The 23231-nt window shown below is 43.2% G+C and overlaps 1 non-coding gene across 1 annotated transcript; it reads right to left on the reverse strand.

Annotated features, from left to right (window-relative positions):
* Nucleotides 1–17249: 17249 nt before the first annotated feature.
* Nucleotides 17250–21714, reverse strand: LOC113437084 (uncharacterized). Its single transcript, XR_015742183.1, has 3 exons — nt 21484–21714; nt 20822–20958; nt 17250–17466 (listed from the first exon to the last, which is right to left on the reverse strand). It is a non-coding gene; the product is annotated as an uncharacterized LOC113437084 (transcript).
* Nucleotides 21715–23231: the final 1517 nt, after the last annotated feature.

Below are 23231 nucleotides of genomic sequence, written 5' to 3' on the forward strand. Positions count from 1 at the left end.
TTTCTCTTGTTTCTGCATACCTTCGCGATGTGTCCCCGTTTCTCGCAAAAACGGCATATGGCATCTAAAAATCTGCATTCGGATCAGGGATGGTTTCCCCCACACCCGGCGCATTGGTAGTTGGCTTTGCGACCCCGCTGGTACCGTTGCTCACATTCTGACCAGAGCCTGTGGATTTCTTCTTCCTCGCTGTCTGAGGATGACTCGACGTCTTCGTGATGGGTGGTTGATGTGTACTTGTCTGAAGGTTTCCCAGCATCATTGGTGGGTTGGCGGTTGGTTCCGCTAGTTCGACGCATTCGTGCTACCGATTTACAAGTGTCTTTGGCTGCTGTGGCGTCTGCTATGGCATCTGCAAACGCGATGTCTCCCTTGGCCATGATCTTGCTCTGAGTGGTTGGGTCTCTGAGGCCAAGGACGATGCGATCTCTCATGGCTTCCTCGAGGTTGGTGAAGCCACACAAACCACCCAGGTTCCTCAGGTCTGCCACAAAATCCCCAATGCTCTCACCTTCACGTTGGTCCCTCTGATAGAACTCATGCCTGCGAATGAGAGTTGGCACGGCTGGGGCGTAATGGTTGCGCAGGATGGGAGCAAGGGTGTCCCAATCCATGTTCTTAACTTCAGCTGGCTTGGCTAAGGCTTTAGCCATCTTAAAAACGGCTGGTCCACAATGGGTTAGGAAAACGGCTCGTTTCTTGGTGGGCGTGGCATCTTTGAGGTTGTTGGACTCCAGGAACATTTGAAATCTGTCCATGTATGAGTCCCAATCTTTGCTAGCTGGATCAAATGGTGCGGGTGGTATAGCGCTGCTGGCCATGTCGCCGTCGTTGCGCTCTGTAAGCCACGTGCTCCTTCAGCTAGCTCAATTTAATAGCTTCTGTTGCCTCCGCATCCCATCCTCGTCGCCAGTGTTATATCTGGGAGGATGGTTCAAGAACGGAGGCAAGACTCAGACGGTAACTAAAGCTCTTTATTTGTGACTTCAGGTCTGAGCAACTAAACCCAGCCACAGCAGCCCCTTTTATAGGGCTGGCTGCGGCTAGGCAGCCAATGAAGGCGATTTGAGGTTGCCGTTCTTGGCAGGGCCAATCGCGGCAGCCCATTTACTGACCAATCACATCAGTCTATGGCGACCAATCACGATCGGCTTTCAGCGGGCCAATCAGATTTGCAGGCTATGAGCCTGTTAGTCCAGAACACTTTTTGTCTCCCATTTCATGTCAATTTTCAATGGAACCCTTGAAGCTGTATCTTAAAATAGTAAAGTGGAACAGGACAGGTAATCCTCGATTTACAACAGTTACTTTAGTGACCATTCAAAGCTACAATGGCACTGGAAAAAGGGACTTTTCCCCTCACATCCTGGATATAAACTGTTAAGTTTGGGAAAAGAGAGGCTGAACCAGAGCATGAGTGCAACAGTACTTTATTATAACAATAAAGGGCTGACCGTGCTTGCCACGCCTGGAACTGGCTCGCAGCGATCAGCAACTGGTTGGACCCCGCAGCCTGCTTTTATAGCTGGCTGCTGGGGAGAACCAACCAATGGGTAAAGGGGAGAACGCCCCCGCAAAGTAAATGGACCTGAGTGAGAACCCCTAGAGTCCTCAGGACATAACACCCCTTCCCCCAGATGCGAACACGCATAGTCTTTGAGGTAGGCAGGAGGTTTATGTTGGCGCCCGGAACGGCACAGCTCTGGAACGCTGACTGTCCGCTCAGAGTCTATCTGGGAAGGCAGAGTCGGGTGAGTGTCGCCAACGTGCCCCTCGGTTCGGGCAGGCCCGGGACTCGTAGGGTTGGTTACTGGGGACGTGCCCCCGTAGACTGGATCGGGCTGGTCCACCGTCTGGGCGCTGCTGTTCGTGCTCGGGTTTTCTGGACTGACGGTTGGTGTGTACTGGTCGCCGGGAAGGATGTGGATGTGGGGTTGATGCTGAGACCTCCCGTCGCTTTGTGATTCTGGGTCCCTTCTAGTGTGGGTGCTGAGGCGTCTACGCAGCTGGTCCAGATGCCTTCTCCAGACCCGGCTGTCCTCCAGTCTGACCCGATACGACCTTGGTCCGGTGATGGCCACGATCTCGCCCGGGATCCACAGGGGGTCACCAGCGAAGTTCCTCGCGAATACTGGCTCCTGTAAGATAAAATGTCTAACCCCCAATGTGGAAGCGAGGGGAGAGTCAGGGCAGTACTGTGGATGAAGTCTGTCCAAAACAGTCCTCAGACGCCTGCCCATCAGGAGCTCAGCTGGGGACTTGTTGGTGACTGAACATGGAGTTGAATGCTGGCTCATCAGGAAACGCGAGAGTTTGTGGTGCCAGTCATCCTTGTTGAACCTTGCCAGGGCTTCTTTAGTGGTCCTGACGGCCCTTTCAGCCAATCCGTTACTGGCAGGATGAAATGGGGCTGTGAAAATGTGGCGGATACCCAGGTTGGCAGCGAAACGGCTGAACTCGGTCGATGCGAACTGCGGGCCATTGTCGGAGACAATGGAGTCGGGTAGCCCGTGTGTAACAAACAGGCGTGTTAATACGTTGGTGATTGCTTGTGTGGTGGTCGTGGATAGCTGTGCAACGTCAATCCATTTAGAATAGGTGTCCACGACCACTAGGAACATCTTCCCATGCAAGGGGCCGGCCAGGTCGATGTGAATTCTGGACCACGGAGCGCTGGCGCTCTCCCATTTAGTAGGGGTGGCAATAGGAGGAGCAGGATGGGATTCCTGGCAAATGTTGCAGGAACTTACCCATCTGACAACGTCCTCGTCGAGGCCTGGCCACCATACGTAGCTGCGTGCTAATGCCTTCATTCTCACGATGCCAGGGTGTCCCTCGTGCAGCGCCTCCAGGACTTGGGTACGCAGTAAGGTCAGGATGACCACTCGAGTGCCCCATAGTAGACAGCCCTGCAAACTGGACAGTTCCTGCATGCGGGTCTTGAAAGGTGAGAATTTGTTTTCAACATTGCCACCCGGCCACCCCTCCTCACCCAGTCGAGCACCTGGGCGAGCGTTTTGTCTGCCTTGGTTTTAGCAGCAATGTCAAGGGCAGTGATGGGGAGGTCCAATTGTGTTACCTCAAAAATAGCGTGGACAGGAGCAGGGTCTTCAGCCGGGGCCGGCAAGGGACAGCGGCTGAGAGCGCGTCAGCGTGGGACAATGTTTTACCTGGCCGGTGTATGAGTCTGTAGGAGTAGGCTGCTAGGAAGAGGGTCCATCTCGTCATCCTAGGGGAAAGGGCTTGAGGGGTCTGTTTGTCCCCAGCTAGTAGACCCAGGAGGGGCTTGTGGTCTGTGACCAGCTCGAAAAAAATGGCCAAAAAGAAATTCGTGAAATTTTTTCACTGCTGCAACAGCTGCTAGAGCTTCCTTATCGATCTGGCTGTAATTACGCTCTGTTGCGGATAGCGTTCTGGAGAAAAAGGCAATGGGAGCCTCGGTGCCATTGGGAAGCCTGTGGCTTAATACTGCCCCAATTCCAAAAGGGGATGCGTCTGCTGCCAGCACTAAAGGAAGGTTGGGGTCGAATTGAATAAGTTCCGCCTCTGACGTGAGTAGTGATTTCACGGCATGAAAAGCATGGTCTTCTTTGTGCCCCCAGTGCCAAGGTGACTTTTTATCCAGTAATCTGTGTAGGGGTTCAGCTACTGATGCTTTATGGGGCAGGAAAGACGCGTAAAAGTTTAATAGCCCCAAGAAGGCCTGTAGTTCAGTTTTGGAGGTTGGAGTGGGTGCCTCGTGAATTGCCTTGACCTTGGACTCCAGGAGGTGAATGCCTGAGGCATCAATTTTATAACCCAGAAAGTCCACCTGTCTAGTGGCAATGGCGCATTTTTCTTTTTTCAATTTGAGGCCATGCTGTCTGAACCTCTCTAACACTGCTCGAACTCTCTGGAAGAGTTGGGGTCTGTCCCTGGCCGAAACCAAGATGTCGTCAAGTAGGGTACTACTCCAGGGAGGCCCTGTAAAATCCGCTCCATGAGGGATTGAAAGATACCTGGGGCAACACTTCACGCCAAATTGGAGACGCTTGCATCTGAAAGCACCCCTGTGAGTGACAATGGTCTGGAGTTCCGCTGTTTGGTTGTCAACAGGGAACTGTTGATACGCTTGAGACATGTCCAATTTGGCAAAAATGCTGCCAGGTTCAAAAGTGTGTAATAAATGCTGAATGACGGGCACTGGGTAAGCGCTAACTTGTAGAAACTTATTGATTGTGGTCTTGTAGTCCGAGCAAATTCTCAGGCTACCGTCTTTTTGAGGGTGTGACAATGGGCGTCTCCCATTTGGCGAAATCTGTTGGCTCAATGACCCCTTGTTTTAATAGTTTATCCAATTCAGCATCTAGTTTTGGCCGAATAGCGAATGGTACCCTGCGCGGTTTTAGCCTGATTGGGACTGCCTGGGGGTCGACTGAGAACAATATTGGGGTACCGTTATAACACCCCAGTTCATCGCTGAATACATCTGAGTAATCAGCGAATAAGGAGTCAGAGTCTGAGGTTGAGACAGCATGGACTCCTGTTAGCCCTAGGCCGAGATGGGGAAACCAATCGAGCCCCAATAAGGTAGGGAGATTGCCGTTAACTACCACTAGAGGTAGGTGACCTTTAAAAGCTTTAAAACTGACAAGGAACTTGCCTCTGCCGATTACAGGAATGGTCCTCCCTGGTAGTCCTTCAGGCTAAACTGGCACTTCTGGAGCCGGCTAGTTGATAGGCTGGGCTGGAGCCTCTTGAGGGTGTTCCACGAGATAATTGAGAGCGCTGACCCTGTGTCAACCTCCATGCGGCACGGTTTACCTTCTAAGTAAACGGAGAGAGAGATTTTACTAACAGTGTGGCAAGTGTGTTTAGCACGGTGATGTGTGCGACAGTTCAATACTTGCCTCTGCGGCCCCGAGTGTGAGACGGGGGGGTGCCTTTGTGTTGAGCTTTGAGGGGCTTGGCAGACTCTCGCGATGTGTCCCCTTTTATGGCAGTTATTGCAGGTGGCTCCTTTAAACTTGCAGGTGACCCTCAGATGAGATCCACCACAGGCTAGGCACAGGGTGATGTGCTTGGGTGGACCGACGTTTTCTTGTTTGGCTCCTACCTGTGGCCGTCTGTCGTTGGAGAGGCGGTGAACGTCGTTTTCATCACTCAAGGCTTCTTCTGCTACCACCTCCTCGGAGTGGACTGGAATTGATGTCAGCTTGGCAGTCGGGCCATGGATTTCGGTGGCTGAGTGCGCTGCCAATTCTGCTGCTAAGGCCTCCTCGACTGCTTGTGCGAGATTGAGGTCTTTTTTCGCGAGGAGGCGCCTTTGAAGGTGTAGGTCCTTGACCCCGCAGACTAGTTGATCGAGGAGCATGTCCTCCAGGTAGGTTCCAAACCCACAATGCAATGCTGCTGTTCTGAGAGCGGCCATATACTGATTAATGGTTTCCTTGTCCGCTTGCTTCCTCATACGGAAGGTGAATCTCCTGGCAATCTGTGAGGGCCTGGGAGAATAGTGGTTAGTGAGGATTTCAAGTAGTTCTGACCAAGGAACGTTTTTCAACTCACGTGGAGCCACGAGGGCTATGGCAGTATCGAAGACGATGGCTCCACAGTAGATCAGGAAATACGATTTTTTCCGATGTTCTCCCGCATCAGCAAGCCCAATTGCATCGATATAATGGTTAAAGCGGTTCTTGTATGATTCCCACTTCTCCTCATCCGGTTTGAACGCTGGGAAGACTGGATTGGAGTTCATGGTGATGGGGCCGGTAGAACAACCTGTGGAAAAATCTCTCTGGGGCAGCAGAAAAATGTTCTAGTGCCTGTGGCAGGCAAGTGATTTCAGCTCTGGAGAGGCTTTTCGCAATCCTCTCTCTCTCTCTGGGTTAGCCACGTTTGGCCGTCAGCCGTTGGTGGCGTTTAAATTTGCGCCTGTGTGGGCGTCAGTGACTTGGCTACAGCGCTGTGCTGTGTCTTTTAGGTTTGAAATTCAAATGACAGCCGTTTGAATTTCGCGCCTAAACAATGAGCGGCTGCGGCTCGCAGCGCTTCACTTTCCCTGTAGCTGGGCTAACAAGCGGCTACAGACGCTTCTAACTTTCGATCTGACCGCTCTCTCTGGCTGCGGATCAGTGTTCGCTTCTATTGCTTGCTGGCCGCTTTCTCTGCCGGCGGACCAGCGTTCGCTCTTTTTGTTTGCTCTTTTTTGCTTGCTGACCGCTCTCTCTGGTTGCGGATCAGCGTTGCTCTTATCGCCGGCCGATCGCTTTCTCTGACTGCGGATCGGCGGCTAGTGACTCAGCGGTTGCATGGTGCTTCTGGTAGCCATCCCACCTTCGTCACCAGTGTTAAGTTTGGGAAAAGAGAGGCTGAACCAGAGCATGAGTGCAACAATGCTTTATTATAACAATAAAGGGCTGACCGTGCTTGCCACGCCTGGAACTGGCTTGCAGCGATCAGCAACTGTTTGGACCCCGCAGCCTGCTTTTATAGCTGGCTGCTGGGGAGAAATGGGTAAAGGGGAGAACGCCCCCGCAAAGTAAATGGACCTGAGTGAGAACCCCTAGAGTCCTCAGGACATAACATAAACTGTTTCAACTCCTTCCCTCAAAATGACACTATAGAGCACTGCACACAGAACAACTAGACACAGAACAGTTTTTCCCTGAAATCAATCACTCTGCAAAACAAATCATTCCCTCAACACTGTCCAACTATTACAAAGTCTGCACTACTATTACTGTTAATCTTCTCATCACTCCTTATCACCCATCCCCTCCCACTTGTGATTATAGGACTGTAACTTTGTCACTTGTATCCTTATGATTTATATTGACTGTTTCCTAGTATGATTTGATTGCTTATTGCATCCTATGACTATCAATAAGTGTTGTACGTTATGATTCTTGATTCTTAACGAATGTATCTTTTCTTTTATGTATACTGAGAGCATTTACACCAAGATAAATTCCTTGTGTGTCCAATCACACTTGGCCAATAAAGTATTCTATTCTATGCTATTATGGCTGTTTTTCACACTTACAACCATTTGCAGCATCCCTGTAGTCCCGTGATCAACATCAGACACTAGGCAACTGGTTCATATTTATGACAGATGCAGTCTCCCAGGGTCATGGGTGGTCATGTTTTGTGACTTTCTAATAAGCAAGGTTAATGGGGAAACTGGATTAACCTAACAACCGTATGATCTCCTTAGCAACTGCGGTGATTCACTTAACAACTGGGACAAGAAAGGCCATCACATGGGGCAAAATTCATTTAACATCTGTCTTGCTTAGCAACAGAAATTTTGGGCTCAATCGTGGTCATAGGTTGAGGACTACCTGTATTACTTCTTATTGGTTACTTGCTGGTAATTGGCTTTACTGCTCTACACTCATGTTGTTAGGCATTCCCCCTCTAACATCTATGTGTTTATTTGGGATCTGCTTTCCTATATCTTAAACCCATTAATCCACTTCTGTTCTCTTTAGTTCCAGTCCTGTAACTTCCTGTGAGCCCAATTAATTGCCATATTATCCAGACCACATTTAATTTGCTTGTTAATCAGAAGGGGCTTCTTCATTAAATGCTTTGCTGAAGCAAGATATATTTTATTTAGAGTACTCCAACTATCTACTGATCAAAAGGAAGGTGCTGGCCTTCTGTTCAGGTTGCAGTTAAGCCAAAGATTTCTAAGTGACCAAAATAATGGACACTTCAACGTCAATGTTCTGTTTTCAAATATCTGGCGCTGTTTCAACATCTATTACAAGAATTGAGTGCTGGATGAAAACAGTGAGCTGGCACATATTACAAAAACCTAGCTGGAGGAGGAGGAAGAAGAATCAACCTCTTTCTGATCTGTTTCCTAGAACATTCAAGGCTGCACAGGATGAGGATGGAGAGATGGATTCATTGTAGGAACTTCTTCTCAGTGACTAGAAGCTTCATCTGAGTTGTGGTAGATCTGAGGAATATAGAAATAGCTTTGAGGGCTGCCATATAGGCAGTCCTCAACTTACAACAGTTCATTTAGTGGCCATTCAAAGTTACAACAGCATTGAAAAATGTAATTTATGACCATTCTTCACAGTTATGACCTTTGCAGCATCCCCAGGGCTCTGGAGGCTTTCTGGAGGCCAGAAATGGGCCTGTTTCTGGCCTCCTGGAAGTTCCGTTTTTGCCCTCCCGAGCCTCCGCATGGGCCCTGCACTTACCTGTGATCCAAAATGGGCTGCAAAATGACTCCTGGGAGGGGAGTTGGGGGATTTGCTGGTTTGCTGGACTGGCCATAAACCATGAACTGGTGTGAACCGGTAGCAGGCCATCCCTGGGCAGAAGATGTCAGAATGCGCGCAACTTTTCTATATGAGACCACCCAGGAGCAATAATAGCAAACAGAGGTTTGTAAAAAATAGTGGTTTTATCTACAAAATAATATATACTATACATATGCATACTATAGGCAGAAGTCAAACAAGCAGTAATTACAGCAGGGAAAAACACACAGTGAGAGAGAGAGACACCCTAATAGGGCCTCTTCTTATTATACAGGCTCTTAAAGGGATAACAGCCAAAAACCTTGCTCACTCATTCCCATCATTATATCATTGCATCAGCTGATCAGCTCTTAAATCATTACCCTAACAGAAGATTTTTTTTTTTTGACACATAGGTCATGGGCCCATGATGTACTAGAGACTTCATTTGTTCCTAAAACTGTTTTACATCTACACTGGAGGAAGATCATTCGAATTTTAGTTTGGTGCTAATATCACACTTCCATCTATCTTCTAGTGCAAGGAAATATTAGGTATAGCAAAAGCTCCATAGATAGGCTGGATGTGAAGGAAAACAAAATGAAATTTAATCCAGACCAAAAAACAACAACAACCCTGAAGTCTGGGATTGAGGTGAAGCTTGTGGATAGAATTGTACAATGCCACAGAGAGCAGGCTTAACAATATTCCTTAACAACTTAACTATCATTGGCTTTGCAGACTGTGACAAAAATATATATTTCAGAAGTATGGCCATGATGCCAACATCAATTGATTTCCTAAATCAGTCACACATAATAACTATCATCCACACCTTGGTTACAACCCATGTTGGCTACTTCAATGTGCTTTACATGGGACAATTCTTGAAAAGTATCCAGAAATTGCAATTGGTGCCAAATGGATGGCTGCTGACCAGCAGACTTGGGATGATAACCCAGAAAGATTTGCACTGGCTATTAGATACCTGCTGAGCATAATTTACTGTAATGATGTTGTCCTTTTAAAAAATATCTTAGGGGCTAATCATATGTGGGACGGTCAGAAGTACAAAATATCAACTTCTGATTGATGAAATGGTTTTGGAGAATTGCAAAAGGCAAAACAACAATTTACATATTGTCTGGATTGATCATAAAAAGGGTTTTGCTACATTACTACATAGATCATCAATAAAAACATTGTAATGTTTATAGAAAAAAATAATGTAGTGGAAAACAGAACTGGTAGTTGGAAATGAAAAGTATAGATGTCAAATCATAAATCATATGGTCTTTTTAGAGTTGCCAACATATGGTCTTTTTAGAGTTGCCAACAGAAAGGTAGGGGCAAAGGGATTTTAAAGAGCAGTGGGCAGCTTGGAAATTGGAAGCGCATTCCATAGTTTTCAAAGATAATAACTAGGTGACTGAAGTTTCTGCCATGCAAATATCTAACTGGAGAACATGATTGATGACCCTTGGCTATGGATGTGTCTCATTGGAGAATATTAATTATGATACACCCAGGGGGTGGGGGAAAACCAGGATGACAATGAATTATGTGTGTCAGAGTCGGCTACACCCAGGCAGTGCCGGACATGTTAACTCCCAATAAATCCTTTTGAAGTTTTGGAAGTTTGGCTCGAGACTCATGATTTAATTGGGGTAACTGCCGAATCCTGACAATAGGCTTGTCAAAATGAGTAGAGACATTTTCCTGAATGATTCCTTACCACCCTTATTATTTGTCATTGCTATGATCTTATTTTCAATGTCTTTGAAAAAAAAAATCAAATTTTGGCTAAGTGACAAGTCATAAATGCAATAGAAAGATATTGGGTAAAGTGGGAGAGAATTCTCCAATGTTTCTTACAATGTTCTGAATTTGTGAACTTTCACATAGAATATTTTTGAGCACAGCTTTAGTGCTATCTTGAAAAGGCATTAGACTTTTTTCAAAAATATTCAAAAATAATCTGGTTAACAAGCCATGAGTATGAGACAGGGAAGACTGGGAGAACCCCTTCCTGCTTCATCGCACAACCCCACTCCACAATTGCAATTTACCTGGAAACTCCAGCCAACTGGAGTTACAAATTTGATGAACATGGAACATGTCATTTTATGTGGGAACTATGATTCTTTGTTCTTTGTGTACGTGCTAGGACAACGGAGCCTTCTGGTGGTTGGCTGGAACACAGAGCAAGGAGCAAAGACAAATTGTTGCCATTTCTTAACCAGAACTGTAGCAAACTTAAACTCTGCAGCCTTGTATGCTTTATGCGAATGATCAGTGCATGTTGTGTGATGTAATGCGTTTGTGATAGGACGTTAACAAAATTGCTACGTTAACAAAGATTGCTTCTAATAAAAGAGGGTTTCGGAGTTCTCTCTGCGCTCTCATCCCAAGACAACTTTGCGAAGTGTCTTCTTTTCATGAGAGACCACCACAACTGGTGACCCCGACGTGATCCACTCAAAAGAGATACGTCTTTGGCACACCCATTCTTATCGTCTGGAATAGACTTGGTGCACCCCATCCGCTTGAATCGCTGGCGACAACGGATCCTCGTGAGTATGGGTGGTAGATTCTCTAAGGAGCAGGCAGTTCACATTCAGGAAATCAGAGAATTGACCAAACGAATTTTTTTACCTTTAAAAAGGGGGCTCCCTTCATGCCCCCTCCCAAAAACCTCTATTGAGGAACTCCTAGAATACATTTGGCAACACTGCCCTTCTTATCCGGCTAAAGGCAGTATCAAAACTACAGTATGGAAGGAGATTGGAAAATACCTTCATGCAAGTCCTAGGCCCCTTCGTCTATATTAATTGCTTGGAGGGTGGTTTTTGAGTCTCTCTCCTCTCTAGAGCAACCCCTACTTGGCCCCCTTTCTGGACCCCTCCCTATGTGAATCCTGCTGTACAACTCTTGCCCCCGCTGTGGTGCCTGTGTCTCTTAAACCAACTGCCCCCTGGAGGCAAATGAGGTCGGTAAACCTCCCCTTCTCCTGACCCCCTTACCCAATCCTCTTCTTCTTCTCTTGCTCTCCCTTCTATGCTTACCTACTGCAATTCTTGCTCGAAGTCTCTCTAAACTTCTCATCCTAGAATGGATACATCTGCCTCATACCTCTCGTAAATCCATTAACCCCAAACCTTTGCTCTTCTCTATACTTATTCACAAAGGGCGTCTGTGGTAATATATTCATCATATTCTGCAAGTTCTTGTACAGCTTTGTATAGATCTGGGGGTATCACAAACGCTCCTCATGGGGGCAGTAGTGCTTTTATGATGGGTGATTTGATCCTGTTGGGGTCTGCAAAGCTCAGAGACCAGGAATGTGCGTGGGGGTTCACAGTACCTAGCCGAGCCATTCCCATGAGACCTTTGGTGCCTGGATATTCTCACGGGAACTTTATCACCTTCGCTGAGGCCTGGCTGAGATAATGCTGCTGAGGTAATTGTTTTGATTTTGTACTTGCATTTTCTTAATAAATACTGCTACCCGAGTGCTCTCGGGGCTGGCAATTGCTCAGACGTTTCCCTGCGTCTCCCATTTTTCAATTGTCAGACCACCACAGGCGTCAATGTTGTAAAGCCCTAATGGCTATTGAACCCTCTGTACTATATGTCCCCATGTCATTGTCTGATTGGGAGGTAATGCTATTGAATTCAGAGTCATTACAAATTGTAATGGGAGAATGGCCGGTGACTATTTCCTGCCATCTCCCTGCAGATGACCGGCTTAATTTACTTAAGCTGGTTCCTTTTAATTGGCAATTAATAGAATCCACAGCCCCCATTCCCTCTGCGATCACTATATATGCAGATGGAGGGAAGCAATATGGTGCCTGTGCCTGGTTTTCAGAAGGGCAATGGCGCACCAAAGTTACTCAGCCACATCCGCTGCTACTATTCCATCCACTTTCTCTCTTTCTCCCCTAACCCCTTGGGACAGTCATAACTATTTTCATCAAAATAAAAGGGCTCTTATGAAGGAATTCCAAATCACCACCCAAGAGGCTGCTGCAATTATTCAACAATGCCCTACTTGCAGCAAGCAAGCCCCTGCCCTGCCAATGGGAGTAAATCCCAGAGGCTTAAAAGCCTGCCAAATTTGGCAAATGGATGTAACCCAGTATGTGCCTTTTGCACCATGGAAATATATCCATGTTTCAGTGGACACATACTCAGGGTTCATCATGGCCTCCCTGCAAAGAGGAGAGACCACAAAACATGTCATTAACCACTGCATCCGGTCATTTGCGTGCCTGGGAAAGTCCTCAGAATTAAAAACTGATAATGGCCCCACCTATACTAGTACCAACTTTGCTACCTTTTGTAAACAATGGGGCATTTTGCAGAAATTTGGCATTCCATACAATTCTCAAGGGCAGGCCATAGTAGAAAGAGCCAATCTGACCCTAAAGAATGCTCTTGACAAAGTTCAAAACTCGATGGGGAAACTCACCCCAGGGCTACCCATGCTGCAAAACAAGCTTAACTTGTGCTTATTTACACTGAATTTCCTGAATGAGTCTGGCACACCTGCTTCTTCTGCCGCCTCTCGACACTTTTGCTCTCCATCCAAGGATGCTTCTAGACCTCCAGTCTACTTTTGACAGTTGCCAGATCCCACATGGCATGGGCCAGCTGAACTTATAACCTGGGGACGAGGGTACGCGGCTGTTTCCTACAACAACGCCACCACCTGGGGCCCCGGACGACAAGTGAGGCCTTTTCTACCCAAACCAGCCTTGCCTAGATCAGCATCATGAAGCTGCCCGCTGCATTCATCATTTGCCTCCTGGGTTTCCACATCGTTCCTGCCGATACAACAGCCACCCCATCCTCCTGCGACGCCTGCATCAAAACTACTCGCAGCGGAACGAAAACCCAATCCACCCTGATCTATCCTACCTTGAAGCCTGAGTGCAACTCCACGACGGTCTCCCCTTGTCTGCATAACAACACTCAATATGCGCAATGTTACACTGCCGAAGGCATTCAGTGCTATGAGCCCAAGGCAGTGGGACCCATTACAGCATCCCTATATGTCTATGCATACAAAGGTGGCTCCAGTTCTGATCTTGCAGGAATGTTCTCTACCAGTCAAACAAAAATGGGTACATAACCCATAATGTCACTTGGGGGTACCAACACCTCAGTATGCTTTGATGCTTGCCTTGCCATCAGCAAAGGTCAAGGTCCTAACGACACTGCAGGAGTTACCTGCGGCTCACACATCTGGCAGAGATCTTATCTACAGGAAAAGAAATATCTCTTTCAAAAGGTGTCTGGGACTAACGTGGGGGCCACCACTGTTTACAACTACTGGTACACCCCACCTATTGACTCTGCTCAAGTAAGAGGCCCTCAAAATATTAATATCACTGTTAAATCAAGCTCTACTTCATGTACCACTGACAAATGTAATCCCATTTGCTTGTACACTAACTTACCTGAATCTAAGGGGGCACAATATCAATTTTTAGGTCTTGATTTTAGAGACATGTTTGGATCCTGGTTCCCAAAATTGCCTGGTTTGCAAGCTATTGTAGCGCTCATTGGTATGATTGCTGCGGGATGTGTTGTATTGCCTTGTGTATTACCCATCTTTGTACGCACTATTTCTAACAGTTTATCCCTCTTGGCTGAGAAAAAAAGCCACTGCGCAGGTAATGGCTCTCTGGAATCAACAAATAACTAACACATATGAACAACTGCCATCTGAAGATGAGATAGGAGAGCCAACCTGTGACGACCCAGACGAGGACAAGAAGTTTGTGATGGTTGAAGAAGTCACGAACGCCATGGATAACATCAGCATGCACAGCACTCTTGCCTATGGGCCTGACAAAGACTGTTGTTGGGACTAAAACACTCCCTGTCTCTTAAAAAGGAAAAACAGGGGAGATGTGGGAACTATGATTCTTTGTTCTTTGTGTACGTGCTAGGACAATAGAGCCTTCTGGTGGTTGGCTGGAACACGGAACAAGGAGCAAAGACAAATTGTTGCCATTTCTTAACCAGAACTGTAGCAAACTTAAACTCTGCAGCCTTGTATGCTTTATGCGAATGATCAGTGCATGTTGTGTGATGTAATGCGTTTGTGATAGGATGTTAACAAAATTGCTACGTTAACAAAGGTTGCTTCTAATAAAAGAGGGTTTCGGAGTTCTCTCTGTGCTCTCATCCCAAGACAACTTTGCGTAGTGTCTTCTTTTCATGAGAGACCACCACAATTTTAGGCTGCCTCGTCTATTCATTTTGCTACATTCTACATTGTATTTATGCAAGAACAGAAAGCAAGATAAGAGGGTAAACACTATTCCCAAAGCAGATTACCTAATGCCAAGCCCTTCCATATTAGGTGTATGAGACAGATGAATACCAAGCCTCAACATAAATCTTCTCAAAACCCATCTGTAGATAGCCCAAAACATTGTTCTATGGCATGAAATGGTGGACATTTGCAGTATTAAAGCCAGTATTTTATTTTAGATAGATGTATCCAAGATTAGGAATTAGTGTTTTTGTAAAAATTGCCAGATGAGTTTCACCAGTTGAGAACATGAAACGTTAGGAAAGTTGCTGTAACATTTACATGTGCAAACAGTCTTTGTTTTATCAAAAGGTTCTTGACCTGTGGTATCTCCTCTATGCTCAGTTCACAAAAACTTTGATGCAATGGATGAATCTCTACGTAGCATCCCTGCAGCTCCCTATTACCCTCCCCTTGTTACCACATGGCTGTCAGCATACGTAAGTATTATGTAACTACTGTTAAATGGGAACACAATGTTAACCTGTAATTTCATGATATATTTTCTATTTCCAAAAAACTTCCAAAAACCTTTGCAATAGTAATTAACAAATCATAGTCTTGCAGTTATTATAGAGAATCATCTTCAGAGAAATTGTCCAATTTGTAGAAATCTGATAAATTCATGTAATATGCCTTAATGACTATAGAGTAATCAGTAAAAGAAAGAGACAAAGTGAGGAAGAGTTTTAAGTCTAATACTGGAGAGTAAATGATTAGTTGGTTCATATGGGCAAAAAAAAAAACATTGGTCAACTGGGGAAATAAGAAATGATTTTAAATGGGATAAAAGAAGAAAATAAGCTCTTAAATATTAAACGTTAAAATAACAAACCTGGTTAAAAAGAATTAAAACAGGTTGAGCAGTATTTTCTACACATGTAATATATATATTGGTATGTTTCTGTGTGTTGTGGAATATATATGCATTCATGACAACTTGATTTTCCAAGGGGGGTGGGGGACAGAAAAATTGTCAAATCATTCCATCAAATCATACCAGTGCCATTCTATAAAGCTTTGGTAAGACCACACTTAAAATACTGCATTCGGTTTTGGTCAACCCAATACAAAAAAGATTTTGAGACTTTGGAAAGAGTTCAGAGAAGAGCAACAAAAATTATTAGAATGGAATGGAATGGAATGGAATGGGAGGGAAGGGAAGGGAAGGGAAGGGAAGGGAAGAGAAGAGAAGAGAAGAGAAGAGAAGAGAAGAGAAGAGAAGAGAGAATTCTTGATTAGCCAAGTGTGACTGGATACACAAGGAATTTGTCTTGGTGCACATGCTATCAGTGTACATAAAAGAAAAGAGTCAAGAGTCAAGAATCATAAGATACAACACTTAATGATAGTCATAGGGTGGCCTAGAAGCTAAAACATAGAAAAAGTGACTGCAGGAGTTAGGTTTATCTAGTCTAGTGAAAAGGACCAGGGTGACATGATTGCAGTCTTCCAGTACTTGAAGGACTGCCACAAGGAAGAAGTGGGGGGCAACTTATTTACCAAAGCACCTGTGGGCAGGACAAGAAGTAATGAATGGAAACTAACCAAGGACAGAAGCAATCTAGAACTAAGGAAGTGAGAACAATTAACCAGTGGAACAAATTGCCTTCGGAAGTTGTGGATGCCCCATTGCTGGAGGATTTTAAGAAGAGACTGGATAGCCATTTATCAGAAATAGTATAGGTCTCATGTAAGAGCAGGGGGGGGAACTAGATGACCTCCAAGGTTTCTTCAAACTATGTTACTGTTATTCCAAAATTACTAGTAAGGTCCTACTTAAAATTATTTAACAGATCAGTTTCCATTTCCCTCATAATCTTTTCAGTTATTAATAGGTTCTGAGGGTTTCCTTTAGTAGTATTGGGGTGGTAGGGGGCTGTAAGTTTAATGTGTACACTATAAATCACCTTGTTTGCAAATCTCACAGGGTTATTTGGGGGGGGGGAACCTGGGAGGATAGAGCATTATGTATACCAACTTGAGTTCCATAGGAAAATCTAATCTAATAAGTAAACAAATAATCTATTATTGAATCTTATAAAATTTAATCTTACAACAAATCTTAAAATGCATTGACTGAAATTATGTTTAATCTCTACCAAGAAAAAACGATGTTGTATTTCCACCTATGAATATTTTATTAAAACTAAAATAATAACAGTGAAATAAAATGTAAATAAAATTTGTGAATGGTCTTATAGCTTAGGAACACCAGACTTGGATTTTTATGCAGTTGAAAGGAGATGGGATGTAATCAGTTTACATGTAGAAATGCACACCAAAAGAACATCCAAGAATACAACTAACACTTCCTTACACTTGGATATTGTGGAATGTCCAAGGAATATATGGGGGTGGGTGGGTGGGTGGAAGAGATTAGAGACAAGTATGCTGTCTTCTAGAAAGTTCCACAGAAAATAGTTTGATCTATGTGTAGATACTACAGATTCTGATCTATCTGTAGCCAATGATTAATTGAGCACATAAATGTGTTAGTTTTGCACTCAGTGAAAAACTGAATTCAAAGGTAGTGAATATGTAAAGGAAATGAAGAAAACACCAATAGAGTCTGCCATAAGTAAAATAGAGAAATTTAGGGTACAAGAAATCATTGTGCTATATTGGAATGATATTGCTGAAATTAAATAACCATGGTTTTATACAATTATACATACCTTGATCAATGTTTTTGGGGCTGAGAACTGAAGGACTTGATCCCTTCTTTAACATTTGCCAAATTTCCTCCAAGGAACTAGGAGCACCAGATGATAATAGACTTTGTTGGGATAGTCTTGGACTTTCTCTTCTGATTTGTTGAGGTTGCTGAAGCACAGGGGCTTTAGATACTGAGGGATCTGCAGGGCAGTTTCCTGTACATGAGTCTGATTCAATCTGTAAAAATGACCAATGTCCGAGATCAATGTCATGTGGAAATAGATGGAAAATGGCACAAAGCAGTGGTAGGTTTAAATGGCCCACTATGGTTTCCACACAAGCAACTGTACCATTACAATTTATGTACAAACATAGGTTAAATAATTTTTATACTCCAGAAGTAGAGATGAAGATTTCAGACTGCAGAAGTTGTGGTGTTGAGGTATATGAATAGAGGGTCATATATCTTTCTAATTTCCATGAGGGGAAGTTGTGGATGGTAATTTGTAGCATGTTTATGTAAATAAATGGTAAATATTTGGGCTTTTCAAGAACGTTGTGTTCTGGTTCACAGAGAGATTGTCATGCCTTTGTCAAAGTCTGAATCTGAGGAGGAAGACAAACAGCTTACAGGGAGCGGGAGTGTGGCTCTGTTGGCTGTGAGGAAACTGGGGAAGGGCAAAGTCTGGCTGGGCAGAGCAAGGGAGAGGTAGAACAAGGGAGAGGGAGTTCAGAGGAAGACCCAGGCCCACCCCCTCTTCATCCTAAGACATGCAGGGAGGAACAGAGAAGAGAGCAACATGGGTTGCATGGCTTACGGAGGAAGAAAGGGCCCTGATTCCCTTCATTAGGCACACCCGGGAAGAGAGTTTAAAAGAGATGCAAGCTAAGAATGGCATCTTCTGGAAACAAACATGAGTTTATCTTGTGTTGACTTTGGTTATCTGCGTTCCTGGCATCCTCCCAACTGGGTTGATTTACTGCCATTCCTTCACGTCTGGAATTCCTTCTCTTGCCCTGCCGGATTAATGACCTCATCTTGCCTTGGACTTATAAAGTTTTTGTTGACAAAGTTTTGGACTTGAATCTCTGTAGCCAAAGGCTGTTCCTGGGAGAGATTTTATCCAGACCAGAAGGTAACCAGGACATTGGGGGCAAAGTTGGAGCTAACAAAGGGTCTCCTACTTATTTGACTGTATTACCTTTGTGCCACACCCCGGGTCATCATATAGATATTCAGTTTTGAAAATATTCAATGTTGGCTTCAAGAGAAATTCTGAATTGGTTTTGATTGTGGAGTATGAATCAGGAAAACCAGAGATAACCATTATTATGGAAAAATGGCAATATACTTTTTTAAACAATAAAAAATGGAATAAAATCTTAAGTAAAAATTTAAGGAAATGGAACAGAACACATTTTGTAAAAATCAGTGCTGTTATTTTCAAATTATGTGGTCTTTTCACTGCAGCTGTAATGTTATTTTTTTTCTTCACACAAAATTAAAGGTTGGAAATGACACATGTCATGAAACCTTTGAAACAGCAAAAGAAAAGGGGGGAAAATCTGATAAACCAACTAATCCAGGGACAATCAAATGACTCTGGAAGTCTGGAGTGAGCTAGTGAATTAGAATGGAAGTGAGGATGAATTAAAAAAACTAATTGACTGCAAAAGAAAAAAGAAAAAGAAGAAAAAAAGGGAGCACCATCACATATGGAGCCTCTAAAAATGAGAATCCGTTGGCAATGAGGTGTATTTTGATGACAATGAATATGTACATATATGTCTTTCTGGTCTCAAATTTTTCCAATCACTGCAATATAGGTAATAAATCACAAGAGTCATTCTGTTTAAGGCAGATTTGTTAATCCCTGAATACAATCCTCCCTATCCCTCTTCTCTCAATTAAAATATATTACTACAACTTTAAAAAACTGTTTTTCTCTCTTTGATACATGTCAATATCAAATGTACTGTGTTTCTAAACTAAAGATATCTCTGTAGAAAAATCTGAATCAGGGATAGGCCAGTTTGCCACCTTTGTTCTGCCTAGATAATTAAATACTTTTCTAAATTGGCTCATTTTGTACTGGGTAGGAGTTGTGTATACAAATCAGAGTTCATCTCTAGTCAGGACTCATGTTGCATTTCCCATGTAACTGAGATTAATTTTGTTATAAGTGACAACTGTTGTGGGGAAAAAATATCACATGGTTAGGAAATTATTTGCTGTCAGTTCTAATTGGTAAGGGCATGAAAAATGAATCAGAAGATTGAACTGAAATTAAGATAATGATTCAATGAATTAATAAAAGCTTTAATGCAATTTAACGTTAATTTAGCTATATGCAATTGCATATATAAACACTTGAAGTAAAGGAAAAATTCTTACCAAAATAAATTTATTTCAAAGAAAATATTTATGTTCCATTGGATGTAATGTAAGACTATAAAACACCACATATTTTTAAAGGATTTCTCCTATTTCAGGACAACTGCTGCTGCTTAGGATATTTTCCTTTTTCTTTTAACATGATTGTATTAAATTTCAAAACCATGAATAAAAGTAAACAAACAAGAAAACAACAACAAAAACAGAAAAAAGGGAAAATGTGACAAACTGCAAGGTAAAAGTGTGAAAAAAGGAAAAAAGAAAACAAAAAGGATGGTTTCCTGCTTTCTTTGGTATAGATCAGGGGTGGGATTCAAATTTTTTAACCAGTTCTGTGGGTATGGCTCAGGTGGTAGACGTGGCTTGGTGGTCATGTGACTGGGTGGATGTGACTTGGTGGTCATGTTACTACTGGCTGGGCGTGGCCAATTCAATATCACTCACATCGAGGCACGCATCTCCTCGCCTGGCCTCTCATGACTGTGGGGATGCTGCAACAGTCATAAGTGTGAAAAATGGTCATAAGTCACTTTTTTCAGTGCCATTATAACTTTGAATGGTCACTCCACACAAGCAAAGTACCAGCAAAGGAGGGGAAAAAAATTCCAGAGAAGTTCCTGAGACAGGAAGTCTAGTCCTGCCAAGAATGTAATAACGGTTAACAGAGAGGTAGTTTCTATAAGCAACACCAGAATGTTTCCTTCCTGCCTTCCTTACAGGATTAGGCCAGTAATTTGTTCTAACAACTGGTTTTCCAAACTGCTTAGAATGTTAACAACTGTTTCTAGCGAATAGGTGCGAACTGGTAGAATCCCACCCCTGGTATAGATGTACATAAAAAAATATGGCCAACTTTTACTCTAAAATTAACAATAATATTGATTAAATGTACCCAGGTCTCTTCTAACAAGATTATGCCATCAATCTTTATGGAAACACAAAAATGACACATTGCTACAATCTTCAAAGAAATGGTGAATTGTACCTCAACTATGTTCTCCATGGAATAGGGATGGAATCTGGATAACTGGGCATAGCAAAATCAGAGATATTTCACAATACTCTTCAGAGCCTGCCTTTTGCAGTTTGTATATATCACTGCAATCAACAAGAAAGGATCTAGGATTCCAACAGCAACCTTCTTGTCCTTGATATAAGGATGGGATTCTGACATATTGTCTGAAAGGAATATATTACCTGTGTTGTAAGATGGCATTGCAAATGTTCTAAAGCTAGAAAATGTTGCTTTCTTTCTTGCACAAGTTCTTTGGGATAAAGGGCACCAGAGAATGTGTCATTTTGAGCATTTTTTGAATCGTTGCAATCCTGAAATCCTACAGAGATGACAAAACAAAGAATGAACTTTTTATACTATACAGAAGTTGAAAGATGAGTCCCAGTACTTTAGCTTTAAAATTAAATTCTTTTACAAGGCATTTATTTTGACTTCAGGTTAGTTATACAATAATATCATTTTTCATTGTTCTTCATCTCCAGGAACCAAAACAAAAAAGTATTTATTTCAAGAATCTTCTTATATACATGAGAAGTATATAAAAGAGCTTTTTGCTATTATGTAACAAGTAGTTGCTACCTTGACCTCTTAGAGCAGTAATCAAGGTTTTCATAGCCAAGAATAAGAAACAAATACGGAATCTGTTCATGTTTCATACCATCATCTTCAATGCTGAGAGCAACTGTGCTCTTATTCAGTAGCATTTCATTCTCAAGCTCTGACCAGGACCCCTTAACTTTGGCAACGAGCCTACATGCAGTACTTCACTCCATTAGTTTTTTTCAATCTCAAGAGATTGAATTTCTTAAGCAAAAATTGAGATTCTTCTCTCCGATGAGCTTACCTTTCTTTGAACCTTCTCCAAGTTCTGTTCTTAGTCTATTTACCATCTCTAGCAGCTGCTGTTTCTCTTTGCTCAGAAAGCAGATCTTTTTTGCAGCTTCTTTCAGTCTGCCTTGAATAACTTTTCCATGGTTTCTAAAATGTTGATGAGGTCTGTCACCTGCACCCATATTAAGGAACTGTTGCTTGGGATGAACAGAATCCTCCTGGAGCCATTTTACCAATGGATTCTAGAAGCAAAATGAGATAAAGGTTCTTCTAGAATAGGAATCCCTTACCTTTTGACGCTGGTAACATATTCTATATTTTGCGAGCCTGCTGGAAGTTTTCTGGGTGCTTTTGAAAAACAGTTGCTAAGAAGGGCTGGATTCCAATATATCAATTACGCAACATAATTTAACTGAAAAATTATTTGCCACCTGAACTGGACCCTGTCTGTTCCAGATGTCTTCTAAAAATTCTGCTTAGTTTTGTCTTTATTGGCAGCAGATGGGCATGCTTCTAAACAAAACACTAGACCCTAGCAGCCCACTATTGTTTTCTGAGCAAACTTATGAAATCCATTTGGGGCTCAGAGCAAGACACCAACGAACCAGACGACATCACCAAAGTTCACGATATCATAAGCAACTCAAATACAACAAACATCTCTCCTGAAGGTATCATTGAAATAACCAGAGATGGCCCTAGGTGCAAATACTCTGTGGCCCCAAGATTTTGTAGAGTTGCATGCAAAAATGAGTACAGCAAATGCATATTCATTCATACAATAAACGCCATTGCAAAAACCAATCCCAACCACAAAAAAACTTTGCTCAAGACCAGACTTATCTATACTGCAAAGAATCCACTCCTGTGAACTCTGCGCAGAACTGAAAAACCGTCTAGACAATGGAGAAAAGGATCTATACATTGACTACCGAGCTGATTGCATCAAAAGAAAGTCACACAACCCACAATGCCGCATCCAACCCTACCCCATCCAATCCAACATCACTCAAAACTAGGCACGCATGCCCCTAACTACCTCTATTCCAACCACAACTGGCCTTAAATGCAAGCTACTCAATGCGAGAAGCCTTGTAAATAAAATACCTGAATTTCTCCTCTTACTAAATACGGCTAAATTTGACATTATATTTGTCTGTGAAACATGGCTCAATGCATCTCTCCCTGACTCCATTACCACAGTAAGAGACTATCATGTTTACCAATCAGATCGTGAAATCCGTAGAGGAGGTGGTGTTGCTATCTTCTACATCTAAAAAACATCCAAGTTACCCAGGAGCTTGCTATTCCTGAGACCATCGTCTGTGAACTGTCCTTAAATATCACATTTTGGTTCTTACTATGTTACAGAGCCCCTGATTATGACATCGAACATGCTAACAAGCTAAATACACTACTAACATGGGCAGCATCCTGCCCACATGCTTTTATCTTTCTTGGTGACTTCAATCTACCTCATATTAACTGGACCCTTAACGAATGTACAACTGAACCCACACATGCAAACTTCTACAATGCAGTAACAAATCTGGGACTAGAACAACTAGTAACCAACAACACTAGATTTAACAACTGTCTTGATCTCATCTTCTGCAATAGTTTGAATTCAATTTATGGAATACAAATTAAAGAACCCTTTTCCAACAGTGACCACAACATGATTGATTTTTCTCTCAACATACATCCACACAAAAATCATCACAACAATGGAATCCCCAATTATAACTTCAAAAAAGGCAA

The sequence above is a fragment of the Pseudonaja textilis genome, chromosome 2, assembly GCF_049901715.1.
Source record: "Pseudonaja textilis isolate UNSWEBS1 chromosome 2, rPseTex1.2, whole genome shotgun sequence".
In the NCBI taxonomy this organism is placed as follows: Eukaryota; Metazoa; Chordata; class Lepidosauria; order Squamata; family Elapidae; genus Pseudonaja; species Pseudonaja textilis.